The sequence below is a fragment of the Salmo trutta genome, chromosome 3 (genome assembly GCF_901001165.1).
Source record: "Salmo trutta chromosome 3, fSalTru1.1, whole genome shotgun sequence".
In the NCBI taxonomy this organism is placed as follows: Eukaryota; Metazoa; Chordata; class Actinopteri; order Salmoniformes; family Salmonidae; genus Salmo; species Salmo trutta.
The window spans coordinates 11,941,648-11,954,741 of record NC_042959.1 but is presented as its reverse complement, the minus strand read 5'-3'; positions in this window follow the sequence as shown (position 1 = coordinate 11,954,741).

Here is a 13,094-nt window from a genome sequence, read left to right as displayed (position 1 = left end):
GACAGATCCACAGACGAAGCAATCACCATTGCACTGCACACTGCCCTCACCTACCTGGACAAAAGGAATGCATATGTGAGGAATGAATGCTGTTCATTGAATGCAGTTCGAACTTCAATACCATAGTGCCCTCTAAGCTCACCACAAAGCCAAGGGACTGAACTCCCTATGCAACTGGGTCCTGGACTTCCTGATCAGCCGTCTCCATGGTGAAATTAGGCAACATTACCTCCTCCACACTGATCCTCAACACAGGGCCCCACAAGGGTGCGTCCTCAGTCCCCTCCTGTACTCCCTGTATGCCCACAACTTCGTGGCCTCACACAGTTACAACTCCATCATCAAGATGGCTGACAATAGGACAGTAGTAGGCCTGATTACCAACAACGACGAGACAGCCTACAGAAAGGAGGTAGGCACTCTGACGGCATAGTGCCAGCTAAACAACCTGTTACTCAATGTCAGCGAAACAAAGGAGCTGATTGTGGACTTCAGGAGGAACCAGGCTGGGCCAGCCCCCCTCCTCATCAACAGGGCCACCGTGGAGATGGTCAAAAATATCAGGATCCTCTGGGTACACATCTCCAAAGAGCTGAAAGGGTCAAACCACACAGACACTATGGTGAAGAAGGCACGACAGCGACTCTTCAACCTCAAGAGGCTGAAGAAATTTGCCCTGTCCATGAGGGCCCTTGCAGTGTTCTACAGGAGTACCATCGAGAGTATACTGTCGGGCTTCATCATGGCCTGGTACGGCAACTCCACCACCGCTGACCGCAAGGCTCGACAGAGGGTGGTACGCTCAGCTGAACGCACCATTGGATGCACACTGCCTGCCCTCCAGGTGCAGGAAGGCCAAGAAGATCATCAATTACCTCAGCCACCCAAGCCATGCCCTGTTCTCCAAGCTTCCATCACTAATACGCAGGCAGTATAGGAGCATCATGGCAAAAACTGTCAGACTGGCCAATAGCTTCTACCCCCAGACCATCAGTCAGATCCAACAGCAGATCTCTTTGTTTCTTGGGACCTAGAACTAGCTTCTCTGTTTTGTCTGAGTTTAAAAGTGATACATTTTCCACCATCCACTTCCTTATGTCTAAAACACAGGCTTCCAGGGTAGGCAATTTTGGGGCTTCACCATGTTTCATTGAAATGTACAGCTGTGTGTCGTCTGCATAGCAGTGAAAGTTGACATTGTTTTTCCGAATGACATCACCAAGAGGTAGAATATATAGTGAAAACAATAGTGGTCCTAAGACGGAACCTTGAGCAACGCTGAAACTTGCAATTGATTTGTCAGAGGACAAACCATTCACAGAGACAAACTGATATCTTTCTGACAGAGAAGAACTAAACCAGGCCATAACTTGTCCGTGTAGACCAATTAGGGTTTCTAATCTCTCCAAAAGAATGTGGTGATCGATGGTGCCAAAAGCAGCACTAAGGTCTAGGAGCACAAAGACAGATGCAGAGCCTTGGTCTGACACCATTAAAAGGTAATTTACCACGTTCACAAGTGCAGTCTCAGTGCTATGATGGGGTCTAAAACCAGACTGAAGAATTTCGTATACATTATTTGTCTTCAGGAAAGCAGTGAGTTTCTGTGCAACAGATTTTTCCGTTTTTTTTGAGAGGAATGGGAGATTCGATATAGGCCGATATTTTTTACATTTTCCGGGCCAAGGTTTAAGAGAGGCTTTATTACTGCCACTTATAGAGGGTTTGGTCCACATCCGGTGGATAGGGATATGTTATACTTAGCTTCGGCTGGTGGATGTCCTGTAGAACCATGTCCAGATAAAGCGTCCAGGTTGAAAAAGTTGAGCGAGGGGAAAGAACTAAGACGTTGGTAAATGTATTAAAAGAAAAAAACGAGTAACAGCACAACAGCACTGAGACAAGTCCGGAAGTTGTTACAGTTGTAAATATGTATATATTTACTTTTCTTTTTGACCTGCACTGTTGGAGCGTAAGAATTTCACTGTACCCTGCAATTACATCTGCGACAGTGTACATGTGACTAATAAAATCATCTAATCATCTCAAATCTAATAATCTAATAACACCAAGAGGAAAGTAGAAAGATTGACCCTCACTAAAGTGTACAGTAGATTACAGTATTGTATGTGGTTAGCATAAACCCATTCTGCAATTAGGTTACTTGTTAAGCTGCTGTACTGACTGTAATCCCATGTGAATATTAGCGAGAGGTGATGGACGGAGTACTTCAATGCAGAGGTCTTCACGGGTCCACCCAAACCGGATACCTGAGACCCTTTCGGATTCAGGTCCAAAATGTAAACTTGTAACTCAGGTCCAGGTCTGTTCCTGTTTGATTGTCACATGTCCTAGGTCTATGGAACTACCGCTTATATATCCGGGTGGACCCAACCGGACCAGGTCACGGCTCTGCATAGCCTATTTATTTGATGCTAAGGCAAAGTTGTTGGTGTATACGGGGCCTACTAGTTCTTTGGACTGAAATAGGTGCCGGCACTCATTTTGGATTCTGGTACTGTTTATATTTAGGTGCAGGAACTCTGCATTACTTTTGAGCTAATATTCTATAAGAGGTGCAGGAACTCAAGCAGTAGAACATTTGAGGTGCCGGTACCTACAGTGAGGGAAAAAAGTATTTGATCCCCTGCTGATTTTGTGCGTTTGCCCACTGACAAAGAAATGATCAGTCTATAATTTTATTGGTAGGTTTATTTGAACAGTGAGAGACAGAATAACAACAAAAAAATCCAGAAAAACGCATGTCAAAAATGTTAGAAATTGATTTGCATTTTAATGAGGGAAATAAGTATTTGACCCCTCTGCAAAACATGACTTGGTACTTGGTGGCAAAACCCTTGTTGGAGATGGTCCCTGGGGTCTGCAATGAATGCTTACGCCGTTGGGTTACTGTAATGGTACCCAGGAGTAAAGAGACCCTATAATACACTTGTCCACTTACTTATACATGTAGTTCTATGCCAAGGAGTACCAACCATCATTCCTGTTCCCAAGAACTCTAAGGCTTCATGCCACGATGACAATCGCTCTGTAGAACTCACATCTGTAATCATGAAGTGCTTTGAAAGGCTGGTTATGGCACACATTAACTCCATCATCCCAGACACCGTAGACCCACTCCAAATTGCATACTGCCCCGACAGATCCATACACACACCCATCTAGACAAGAGGAACACCTATGTGAGAATGTTGTTCATTGACAACAGCTCAACGTTCATCACCATTGTCCCCTCCAAGCTCGTCACCAAGCTTAGGACCCTGGTACTGAACACTGGATCCTGGACTTCCTGACAGGCCGACCCCAGGTGGTGAGGGTAGGCAACATCACCTCCGCCACGTGGACCCTCAACATGGGGCCCCACAGGGATGAGTGATTAGTCCCCTCCTGTACTTCCTGTTCACCGACGACTGCATGGCCACGCACAACTCCAACACCATCATCATCAAGTTTGCTGACAACACAACGGTGGTAGGCCTGATCACCAGCCATGAGGAGACAGCCTACAGGGAGGAGGTCAGTGACCTGGCAGTGTGGTGCCGGCACAATAGCCTCTCCCTCAACGTCAGTAAGTGTCACGTCCTGACCAGTAAAAGGGGTTAATTGTCATTGTAGTTTGGTCAGGGTGTGGCAGGGGGTGTTTGTTTTGTGTGTTTCGGGGTTTTTGATTTATGTTCTATATTTTCTATTTCGATGTTTAATTCTAGTTTTCTAATTCTATGTTGTGTTTTTCAATGACCTCCAATTAGAGGCAGCTGGTTGTCGTACCCGCTGCATTTTGGTCCACTCCTTACGACGACCATGACAGAACCACCCACCAAAGAAGGACCAAACAGCGGAGGAAGGAGCAGCAGGAGAGCTACTTGGAGTCATGGACATGGGGAGAGATCCTCGATGGTAGGGTCCATGGAGCCAGGCTGGGGAGTACCAGCACCCGAAGGAGGAACTGGAGGAAGCTACGAGGGAACGACGGAGGTATGAGGCATTATATCCTCCATTTCAGGAGGAGAGGAGGCAGCCCCCCCAATTTTTTTTGCTAGAGCCAGCATCGAGCCTGGACCAGTGATGCAAGTTGCAAGCATCAGACCGCCGGTGAGGGTTCATGGCCCAGTGTATCCTGTTCCTGCTCCTCGTACTCTTCCTCCAGTGCGTCAGCCCAGTCCGGTACGTCCTGTTCCTGCTCCTCGCACTAGCCCTAAGGTGCGTGTTACTAGTTTGGCGCCTCCAAAACCAGCCCCACGCATCAGGCCTCTAGTGCGCCTGCCCAGTCCAGTACGTCCTGTTCCTGCTCCTCGCACTAGCCCTGAGGTGCGTGTCACTAGTCTGGCACCCCCAAAGCCAGCCCCACACATCAGGTCTCTAGTGCGCCTGCCCAGTCCAGTACGTCCTGTTCCTGCTCCTTGCACTAGCCCTGTGGTGCGTGTTACTAGTCTGCCGCCTCCTAAGCCTGCCCCACGCATCAGGCCTTCAGTGTGTAGTCCCAGTCCAGAGCTTCCGGCGACAGTTCCCTGTCCAGAGCTTCCAGCGACAGTTTCCTGTCCAGAGCTTCCGGCGACAGACAGTTCCCCGTCCAGAGCTTCCGGCGACAGTTCCCCGTCCAGAGCTTCTGGCGACAGTTCCCCGTCCAGAGCTTCCGGCGACTGTTCCCCGTCCAGAGCTTCCGGCGATGTCCTACAGTCCGGAACCAACAGAGAGGACCTACAGTCCGGAACCGACAGAGACGGCCTACAGTCCAGAACCGACAGAGACGGCCCACAGTCTGGAACCGACAGAGACGGCCTACAGTCCGGAACCGACAGAGACGGCCCACAGTCCGGAACCGACTGAGACGGCCCACAGTCCGGCACCGGCAGAGACGGCCCACAGTCCGGAGCCTGCAGAGACGGCCCACAGTCCGGAGCCTGCAGAGACGGCCCACAGTCCGAGGTCTCCGGCGACGCTCCTCAGCCCTGAGTCTCCAGCGACGCTCCTCAGCCCTGAGTCTCCAGCGACGCTCCTCAGCCCTGAGTCTCCAGCGACGCACCTCAGCCCTGAGTCTCCAGCGACGCTCCTCAGCCCTGAGTCTCCAGCGACGCTCCTCAGCCCTGGGTCTCCAGCGACGCTCCTCAGCCCGGGGTCTCCAGCGACACACCTCAGCCCGGGGTCTCCAGCGACGCACCTCAGCCCGAGGTGTCCAGCGACGCACCTCAGCCCGAGGTCTCCAGCGACGCACCTCAGCCCGAAGTCTCCAGCGACGCACCTCAGCCCGAGGTCTCCAGCGACGCACCTCAGCCCGAGGTCTCCAGCGACGCACCTCAGCCCGAGGTCTCCAGCGACGCACCTCAGCCCGAGGTCTCCAGCGACACACCTCAGCCCGGGGTCTCCAGCGACGCACCTCAGCCCGAGGTGTCCAGCGACGCACCTCAGCCCGAGGTGTCCAGCGACGCACCTCAGCCCGAGGTCTCCAGCGACGCACCTCAGCCCGAGGTGTCCAGCGACGCACCTCAGCCCGAGGTGTCCAGCGACGCACCTCAGCCCGAGGTCTCCAGCGACGCACCTCAGCCCGAGGTCTCCAGCGACGCACCTCAGCCCGAGGTCTCCAGCGACGCACCTCAGCCCGAGGTCTCCAGCGACGCACCTCAGCCCGAGGTCTCCAGCGACGCACCTCAGCCCAGAGCCTTCAGCAGTGGTCTACAGCCCTGAGCCTTCAGCGGGGGTGGGCAGGTTAGAATGGGGACTAAGCCCGGAGCCAGAGCCACCTCCGTAGTTGGAGGATTGGGGGGGGGTGTAGCACGGGAGCCGTCGTTGACGGTGGCCACCCTCCCTTCCCTCCCTTTAAGTTTGGGGTTATTTTTGTGGGTTTTTGTGTTTGAGGTGCATTCGGGGTCTGCACCTTTTGGGGGGGGGGTGTGTTTTGGGGTTTTTGATTTATGTTCTATATTTTCTATTTCTATGTTTAATTCTAGTTTTCTAATTCTATGTTGTGTTTTTCAATGACCTCCAATTAGAGGCAGCTGGTTGTCGTTGTCTCTAATTGAAGGCCATATTTAAGTGTGTTCGTTTTCATTTGTGTTTGTGGGTGGTTGTTTCCAGTATAGTCTGTGCACCTTATTGGACTGTTTTCGTCGTTTGTTCTGTTTAAGTGTTTTTCCTTTAATAAATAAGAAGATGAGCACTTTACCCGCTGCATTTTGGTCCACTCCTTACAACGACCGTTACAGTAAGACCAAGGAGCTGATCGTGGACTACAGGAAATGGGGGGGCGAGCACACTCACATTGTAACGCCCTAGCCATAGAGAGGGGTTTTTGTTCTTTATTTTTGGTTAGGCCAGGGTGTTACATTGGGTGGGCATTCTATGTTCATTTTTCTATGTTTTTGTATTTCTTTGTTTTGGGCCGTGTGTGGCTCCCAATCAGGCACAGCTGAAGTTCGTTGTTGCTGATTGGGAGTCACACATAAGTAGCCTATTTTTCCTTTGGGTTTTGTGGGTGATTGTTTTCTGTCTCGTTCGTTTTTGACCAGACAGGACTGTTTGCTATCGTTGCTGTTTTATGTTTTGTTTATAGTGGTTCATTTTATTAAATATTCATAATGAATCCACAACTTCCGCTGCATCTTGGTTTTCTTGCGACGACAGCCCTTACACCCATCCACATTAATGGCGCTGCATTGGAGAGGGTCGAGAGCTTCAAGTTCCTCAGTGTCCAAATCACTAAGGACTTATAATGGTCCACTCACACACCGTCTTCAAGAAGGCTCGATAACGCATCTTCCCCCTAAGGAAGTTGAAAAAGTGTGGCATGGGCCCTCAAATCCTCAAAGTTCTACAGCTGTACCATTGAGAGCATCTTGACAGGCTGCATTATTTTATTTATTTATTTATTTCATCTTTATTTAACCAGGTAGGCAAGTTGAGAACAAGTTCTCATTTACAATTGCGACCTGGCCAAGATAAAGCAAAGCAGTTCGACACATACAACAACACAGAGTTACACATGGAGTAAAACAAACATACACTCAATAATACAGTAGAAAAAAAAGTCTATATACAATGTGAGCAAATGAGGTGAAATAAGGGAGGTAAAGGCAAAAAAAGGCCATGGTGGCAAAGTAAATACAATATAGCAAGTAAAACACTGTAATGGTATATTTGTAGTGGAAGAAAGTGCAAAGTAGAAATAGAAATAATGGGGTTACTGCTTACTGTATGGCAACAGCACCGCCCTCAGTCGCATCGCGTTACATAGGGTGGTGTGGACAGCCCAGTACATCACTAGGTCCCGGCTCCCTGCCATCCCTGACCTCTATATCAGGCAAGGAAGGCCCGGAAAATTGTTAAAGACTCCAGCCACCCAAGCCATTGACTGTTCTCTCTGTTTCCGCATGGCAAGTGGTACCGGTGCATCAAGTCTGACACCAACAGGCTCCTGAACAGTTTCTATTCTCAAGCCATAAGACTGCTAAATAGCTAACAGAATGGCTACATGGACTATTTTTGCACTCTATGCACCCTCACAGGACTACACACTCACACACACTGAAACTCAAACACACACATAACATGCATTGCACACACATTTATACTGATTCTACAAACACGCACACACACAATCCTCATTTACACTGCTTCTACTCTGTTTATCATATATCCTGATGCCTAGTCACCTTACCCCTATGCATATCTACCTCTGTCACTCCAGTATCCCTGCACATTGTAAATATGGTATTGGAACTGAGCCTGTATATAGCTTCTTACTTTCTCGTGTTCTTCTTATTTCTTATTTTTATTTCTTGTGTTTTTTTTACCTTATGTTATTTGTAGTGCTACAGTAGCTAGGTTTCCTTCCAGTTGGCCACAGAACTAAAGAAAATAAAGAAAATGTGCTAATTTTACCACCAGCGGTATGTTCCCACCAGCGGTATGTTCCCACCAGCGGTATGTTCCCACCAGCGGTATGTTTCCAATAGCGGTATGTTCCCACCAGCGGTATGTTCCCACCAGAGGTATGTTCCCACCAGAGGTATGTTCCCACCAGCGGTATGTTCCCACCAGCGGTATGTTTCCAACCAGCGGTATGTTCCCACCAGCGGTATGTTCCCACCAGCGGTATGTTCCCACCAGCGGTATGTTCCCACCAGCGGTATGTTTCCAATAGCGGTATGTTCCCACCAGCGGTATGTTCCCACCAGCGGTATGTTTCCAATAGCGGTATGTTCCCACCAGCGGTATGTTCCCACCAGAGGTATGTTCCCACCAGAGGTATGTTCCCACCAGAGGTATGTTCCCACCAGAGGTATGTTCCCACCAGCGGTATGTTTCCAATAGCGGTATGTTTCCACCAGAGGTATGTTCCCACCAGCGGTATGTTCCCACCAGAGGTATGTTCCCACCAGCGGTATGTTCCCACCAGCGGTATGTTTCCCACCAGCGGTATGTTCCCACCAGCGGTATGTTCCCACCAGCGGTATGTTCCCACCAGCGGTATGTTCCCACCAGAGGTATGTTCCCACCAGAGGTATGTTCCCACCAGAGGTATGTTCCCACCAGAGGTATGTTCCCACCAAACTGACTTGTTGTGGATAAAAATCATTGCGTGATGATGGAGTTCACACAAAATGTACTTTTCCCGTAAGTTTCTGAGTAAAAATCGAAAGTTCAATGTGTTTCCATTGCATTTTCAACTCTATCGACAGTTGTCACAAAAACTGTTATGTTAAATAGCAAATGTGACTACTCTGGTCTTGGTACCTGCACTCTAACCAACAGCTGGCAGATACAGTGTACAGTGCGGGTAGGCTGTGAGGACCACACCATACACACCAAATTGACTTCGATATGATGGTTATTATATCAATATTTGAGCATAAAGGTGTTTCCACTGCCATTTCCCAGATAATTTATTTTACCGACACAAAAAGAACCCACCATGTTGAACTAACAAATGATCTGTCAGCAATTATGTAGCTGGCATTTATGCAAGATTTTGTTTCTGGGTTGCTGAGATTACCCATTTGATAATGGAGGAGGTAAGGGATAAATGTAGAATTTTATAATCATTTGGTAGGCGCTTACATTTGTCCTATATGTTTATTATCTATGCCTTTTACCCCTACCTACATGTACAAATTACCTTGACTAACCTGTACTCCTGCACATTGACATTAACTACACTGCTCAAAAAAATAAAGGGAACACTAAAATAACACATCCTAGATCTGAATGAATTAAATATTCTTATTAAATACTTTTTCTTTACATAGTTGAATGTGCTGACAACAAAATCACACAAAAATAATCAATGGAAATCCAATTTATCAACCCATGGAGGTCTGGATTTGGAATCACACTCAAAATTAAAGTGGAAAACCACACTACAGGCTGATCCAACTTTGATGTAATGTCCTTAAAACAAGTCAAAATGAGGCTCAGTAGTGTGTGTGGCCTCCACGTGCCTGTATGACCTCCCTACAACACCTGGGCATGCTCCTGATGAGGTGGTGGATGGTCTCCTGAGGGATCTCCTCCCAGACCTGGACTAAAGCATCCTCCAACTCCTGGACAGTCTGTGGTGCAACGTGGCATTGGTGGATGGAGCGAGACATGATGTCCCAGATGTGCTCAATTGGATTCAGGTCTGGGGAACGGGTGGGCCAGTCCATAGCATCAATGCCTTCCTCTTGCAGGAACTGCTGACACACTCCAGCCACATGAGGTCTAGCATTGTCTTGCATTAGGAGGAACCCAGGGCCAACCGCACCAGCATATGGTCTCACAAGGGGTCTGAGGATCTCATCTCGGTACCTAATGGCAGTCAGGCTACCTCTGGCGAGCACATGGAGGGCTGTGCGGCCCCCCAAAGAAATGCCACCCCACACCATGACTGACCCACCGCCAAACCGGTCATGCTGGAGGATGTTGCAGGCAGCAGAACGTTCTCCACGGCGTCTCCAGACTCTGTCATGTCTGTCACGTGCTCAGTGTGAACCTGCTTTCATCTGTGAAGAGAACAGGGCGCCAGTGGCGAATTTGCCAATCTTGGTGTTCTCTGGCAAATGCCAAACATCCTGCACGGTGTTGGGCTGTAAGCACAACCCCCACCTGTGGACGTCGGGCCCTCATATACCACCCTCATGGAGTCTGTTTCTAACCGTTTGAGCAGACACATGCACATTTGTGGCCTGCTGGAGGTCATTTTGTAGGGCTCTGGCAGTGCTCCCCCTGTTCCTCCTTGCACAAAGGCGGAGGTAGCGGTCCTGCTGCTGGGTTGTTGCCCTCCTACTGCCTCCTCCACATCTCCTGATGTACTGGCCTGTCTCCTGGTAGCGCCTCCATGCTCTGGACACTACGCTGACAAACACAGCAAACCTTCTTGCCACAGCTCGCATTGATGTGCCATCCTGGATGAGCTGCACTACCTGAGCCACTTGTGTGGGTTGTAGACTCCGTCTCATGCTACCACTAGAGTGAAAGCACCGCCAGCATTCAAAAGTGACCAAAACATCAGCCAGGAAGCATAGGAACTGAGAAGTGGTCTGTGGTACCACCTGCTGAACCACTCCTTTATTGGGGGTGTCTTGCTAATTGCCTATAATTTCCACCTGTTGTCTATTCCATTTGCACAACAGCATGTGCAATTTATTGTCAATCAGTGTTGCTTCCTAAGTGGACAGTTTGATTTCACAGAAGTGTGTTTGATTTGGAGTTACATTGTGTTGTTTAAGTGTTCCCTTTATTTTTTTGAGCAGTATATATACCGGTACCCCCTGTATATAGCCTCGTTATTGTTGTTTTATTGTGTTACTTTTTATTTTATTTTTTACTTTATTTGATTTAGTAAATATTTTCTTAACTCTATTTCTTCAACTGCATTGTTGGTTAAGGGCTTGTAACTAAGCGTTTCTGTTGTGTTCGGCGCATGTCACAAATACAATTTGATTTGATTTGATCATTCAGGATAATTTAAGGTAAAATAATTAATCTTAAGGTTCCTGTAGGATCCTTTAAGATAATATAAGGTTAAAAAATAACCTTAAGGTTCATTTAAGAACCTATAGTCTGCCATCAGTTCGTTGTTGAACCTTTGTAGACTTAAGGGGTGCTTTGAAGAACCCTTTCCAAAAGAGGGGTTCAATTTGGAACCATCAGTGTGCTCGTGAATAAAGGACGCTGGTGCATATTTAAGTGATAATGCCCGAGAAGCCGGTGTTTGGAGGATATATTGGTTTGTCTCTGGCGGCCAACCGTGCCAATATATCCTCCAAATTTATTCATACTACTGTATTTCATCCTTCCACAAAATATAGTCCCGACACAAATCTAGGCTTGCTACCCAAGCCAGCTGGTCGTTCGATCTGTTGGTTCGGTCAACAGAGATGTGTCCCAGTTGTTCAGTCTTTTTTTTCCTGTTTCTATGGACGTTCGTTCTAAATGTTCCATTGCCATACTGGCTGGCAACGTTCTTATCCCTTGCTTGCCAACTACCGCTAACTTACAGTCACACATCTTTTAGCCAGCATAACAACAAAGTAGGTGCATTTTCATTTGTTTAAGCTGTTTTCTAGTGACATTTAAAAATATATATATATATAAATACATTTTTTATTTGTACTTTTACCCCTTTTTCTCCCCAATTTCGTGCTATGCAATTGGTAGTTACAGTCTCGTCTCATCGCTGCAACTCCCGTACGGACTCGGGAGAGGCAAAGGTCAAGAGCCGTGCATCCTCCGAAACACAACCCAGCCAAGCCGCACTGCTTCTTGACACAATGCCCACTTTAACACCGAAGCCAGCCGCACCAATGTGTTGGAGGAAACACCGTACACCTGGTGAACGTGTCAGCGTGCATTGCGCCCGACCCGCCACAGTAGTTGCTAGAGCGCGATGGGACAAGTACATCCTTGCCGGCCAAACCCTCCGCTAACCCAGACACAGGAGTCGCTAGAGCGCAATGAGACAAGAACATCCCTGCCGGCCAAACCCTCCCCTAACCCAGACGATGCTGGGCCAATTGTTCGCCGCCCCATGTGTCTCCCGGTCACGGCCGGCTGCGACAGAGTCTTGACTCAAACCAGGATCTCTAGTGGCACAGCTAGCACTGCGATGCAGTGCCTTAGACCACTGCACCACTCAGGAAGCCCCCTAGTGATATTTATCTGGATACATCCATAACAATGAGCTGAGGTGCGATTTCGCCTGGCATAGCAAATGTGCTCACTTGTCAGTACACTGTTGTTCAGAGGAGCTAGCCAACAACACCGCTAACACAATCACTTCAAACTGAAGCTGGATGTATATATCCATAAAAATGATGCCAGCTGATTCATGATTTCGACTGGCTGAGAAACGCTGTCTGCCTGTCGGTCTAAAAGAAATGTGAGACAATGTCTAGATGCTTTTTACAGTGGAGATCAAGTTTATAAATTGCTTGGCTGGGCTAATGAGACAGTGGATTGTGCTGTCAGATGGAACAGAGTAAATAAGCATTTTAATGTCATAGATTTAGCTGGTGGTAACTTGTGGAATAAGCACCGGCTGGAATGTGGTTTTAACCAATATATATTCAGGATTAAACCCCCCATTGTATAAAATTAAAATTGCAAACATTGGTCAAAAGACAACTGGAAGTGGGAAGCAAGCGGATGGTTGAAGAGACGTGACAAATATGAGATGACTTGCAGCAAATTGACGTGAAAGGTGAGTGAATCTAGCTATTTTCTAGCTAAGATAATACTTAATCAAACTGCTAATGTAATGTACTCTTTGTATTTCATCATCTAGCCATGCTAAATGGCCTGTAATGTTATCTGGTAATTGTTGTTTACGTGTTGGTACGTTTTAGCTAACATTAGCTAGCTAGTAAAGTTACTCAATATTGAGAAATGTTAGTCCTCATTTCAACCCATGATACACTCCCACCATCTCCTTCCATCCTCCCCCCTTTTATCCCTCCCTTTAGTACCTGGCTTATCATGGCCCTGTCCAGTTAATTGGTGGAGGGTTTGGGAGCTGTGAGTTCTGATAGAGGAATGCATCAACCTACATGAATAGGTAAGACACACACACACACACACACACACACACACACACACAC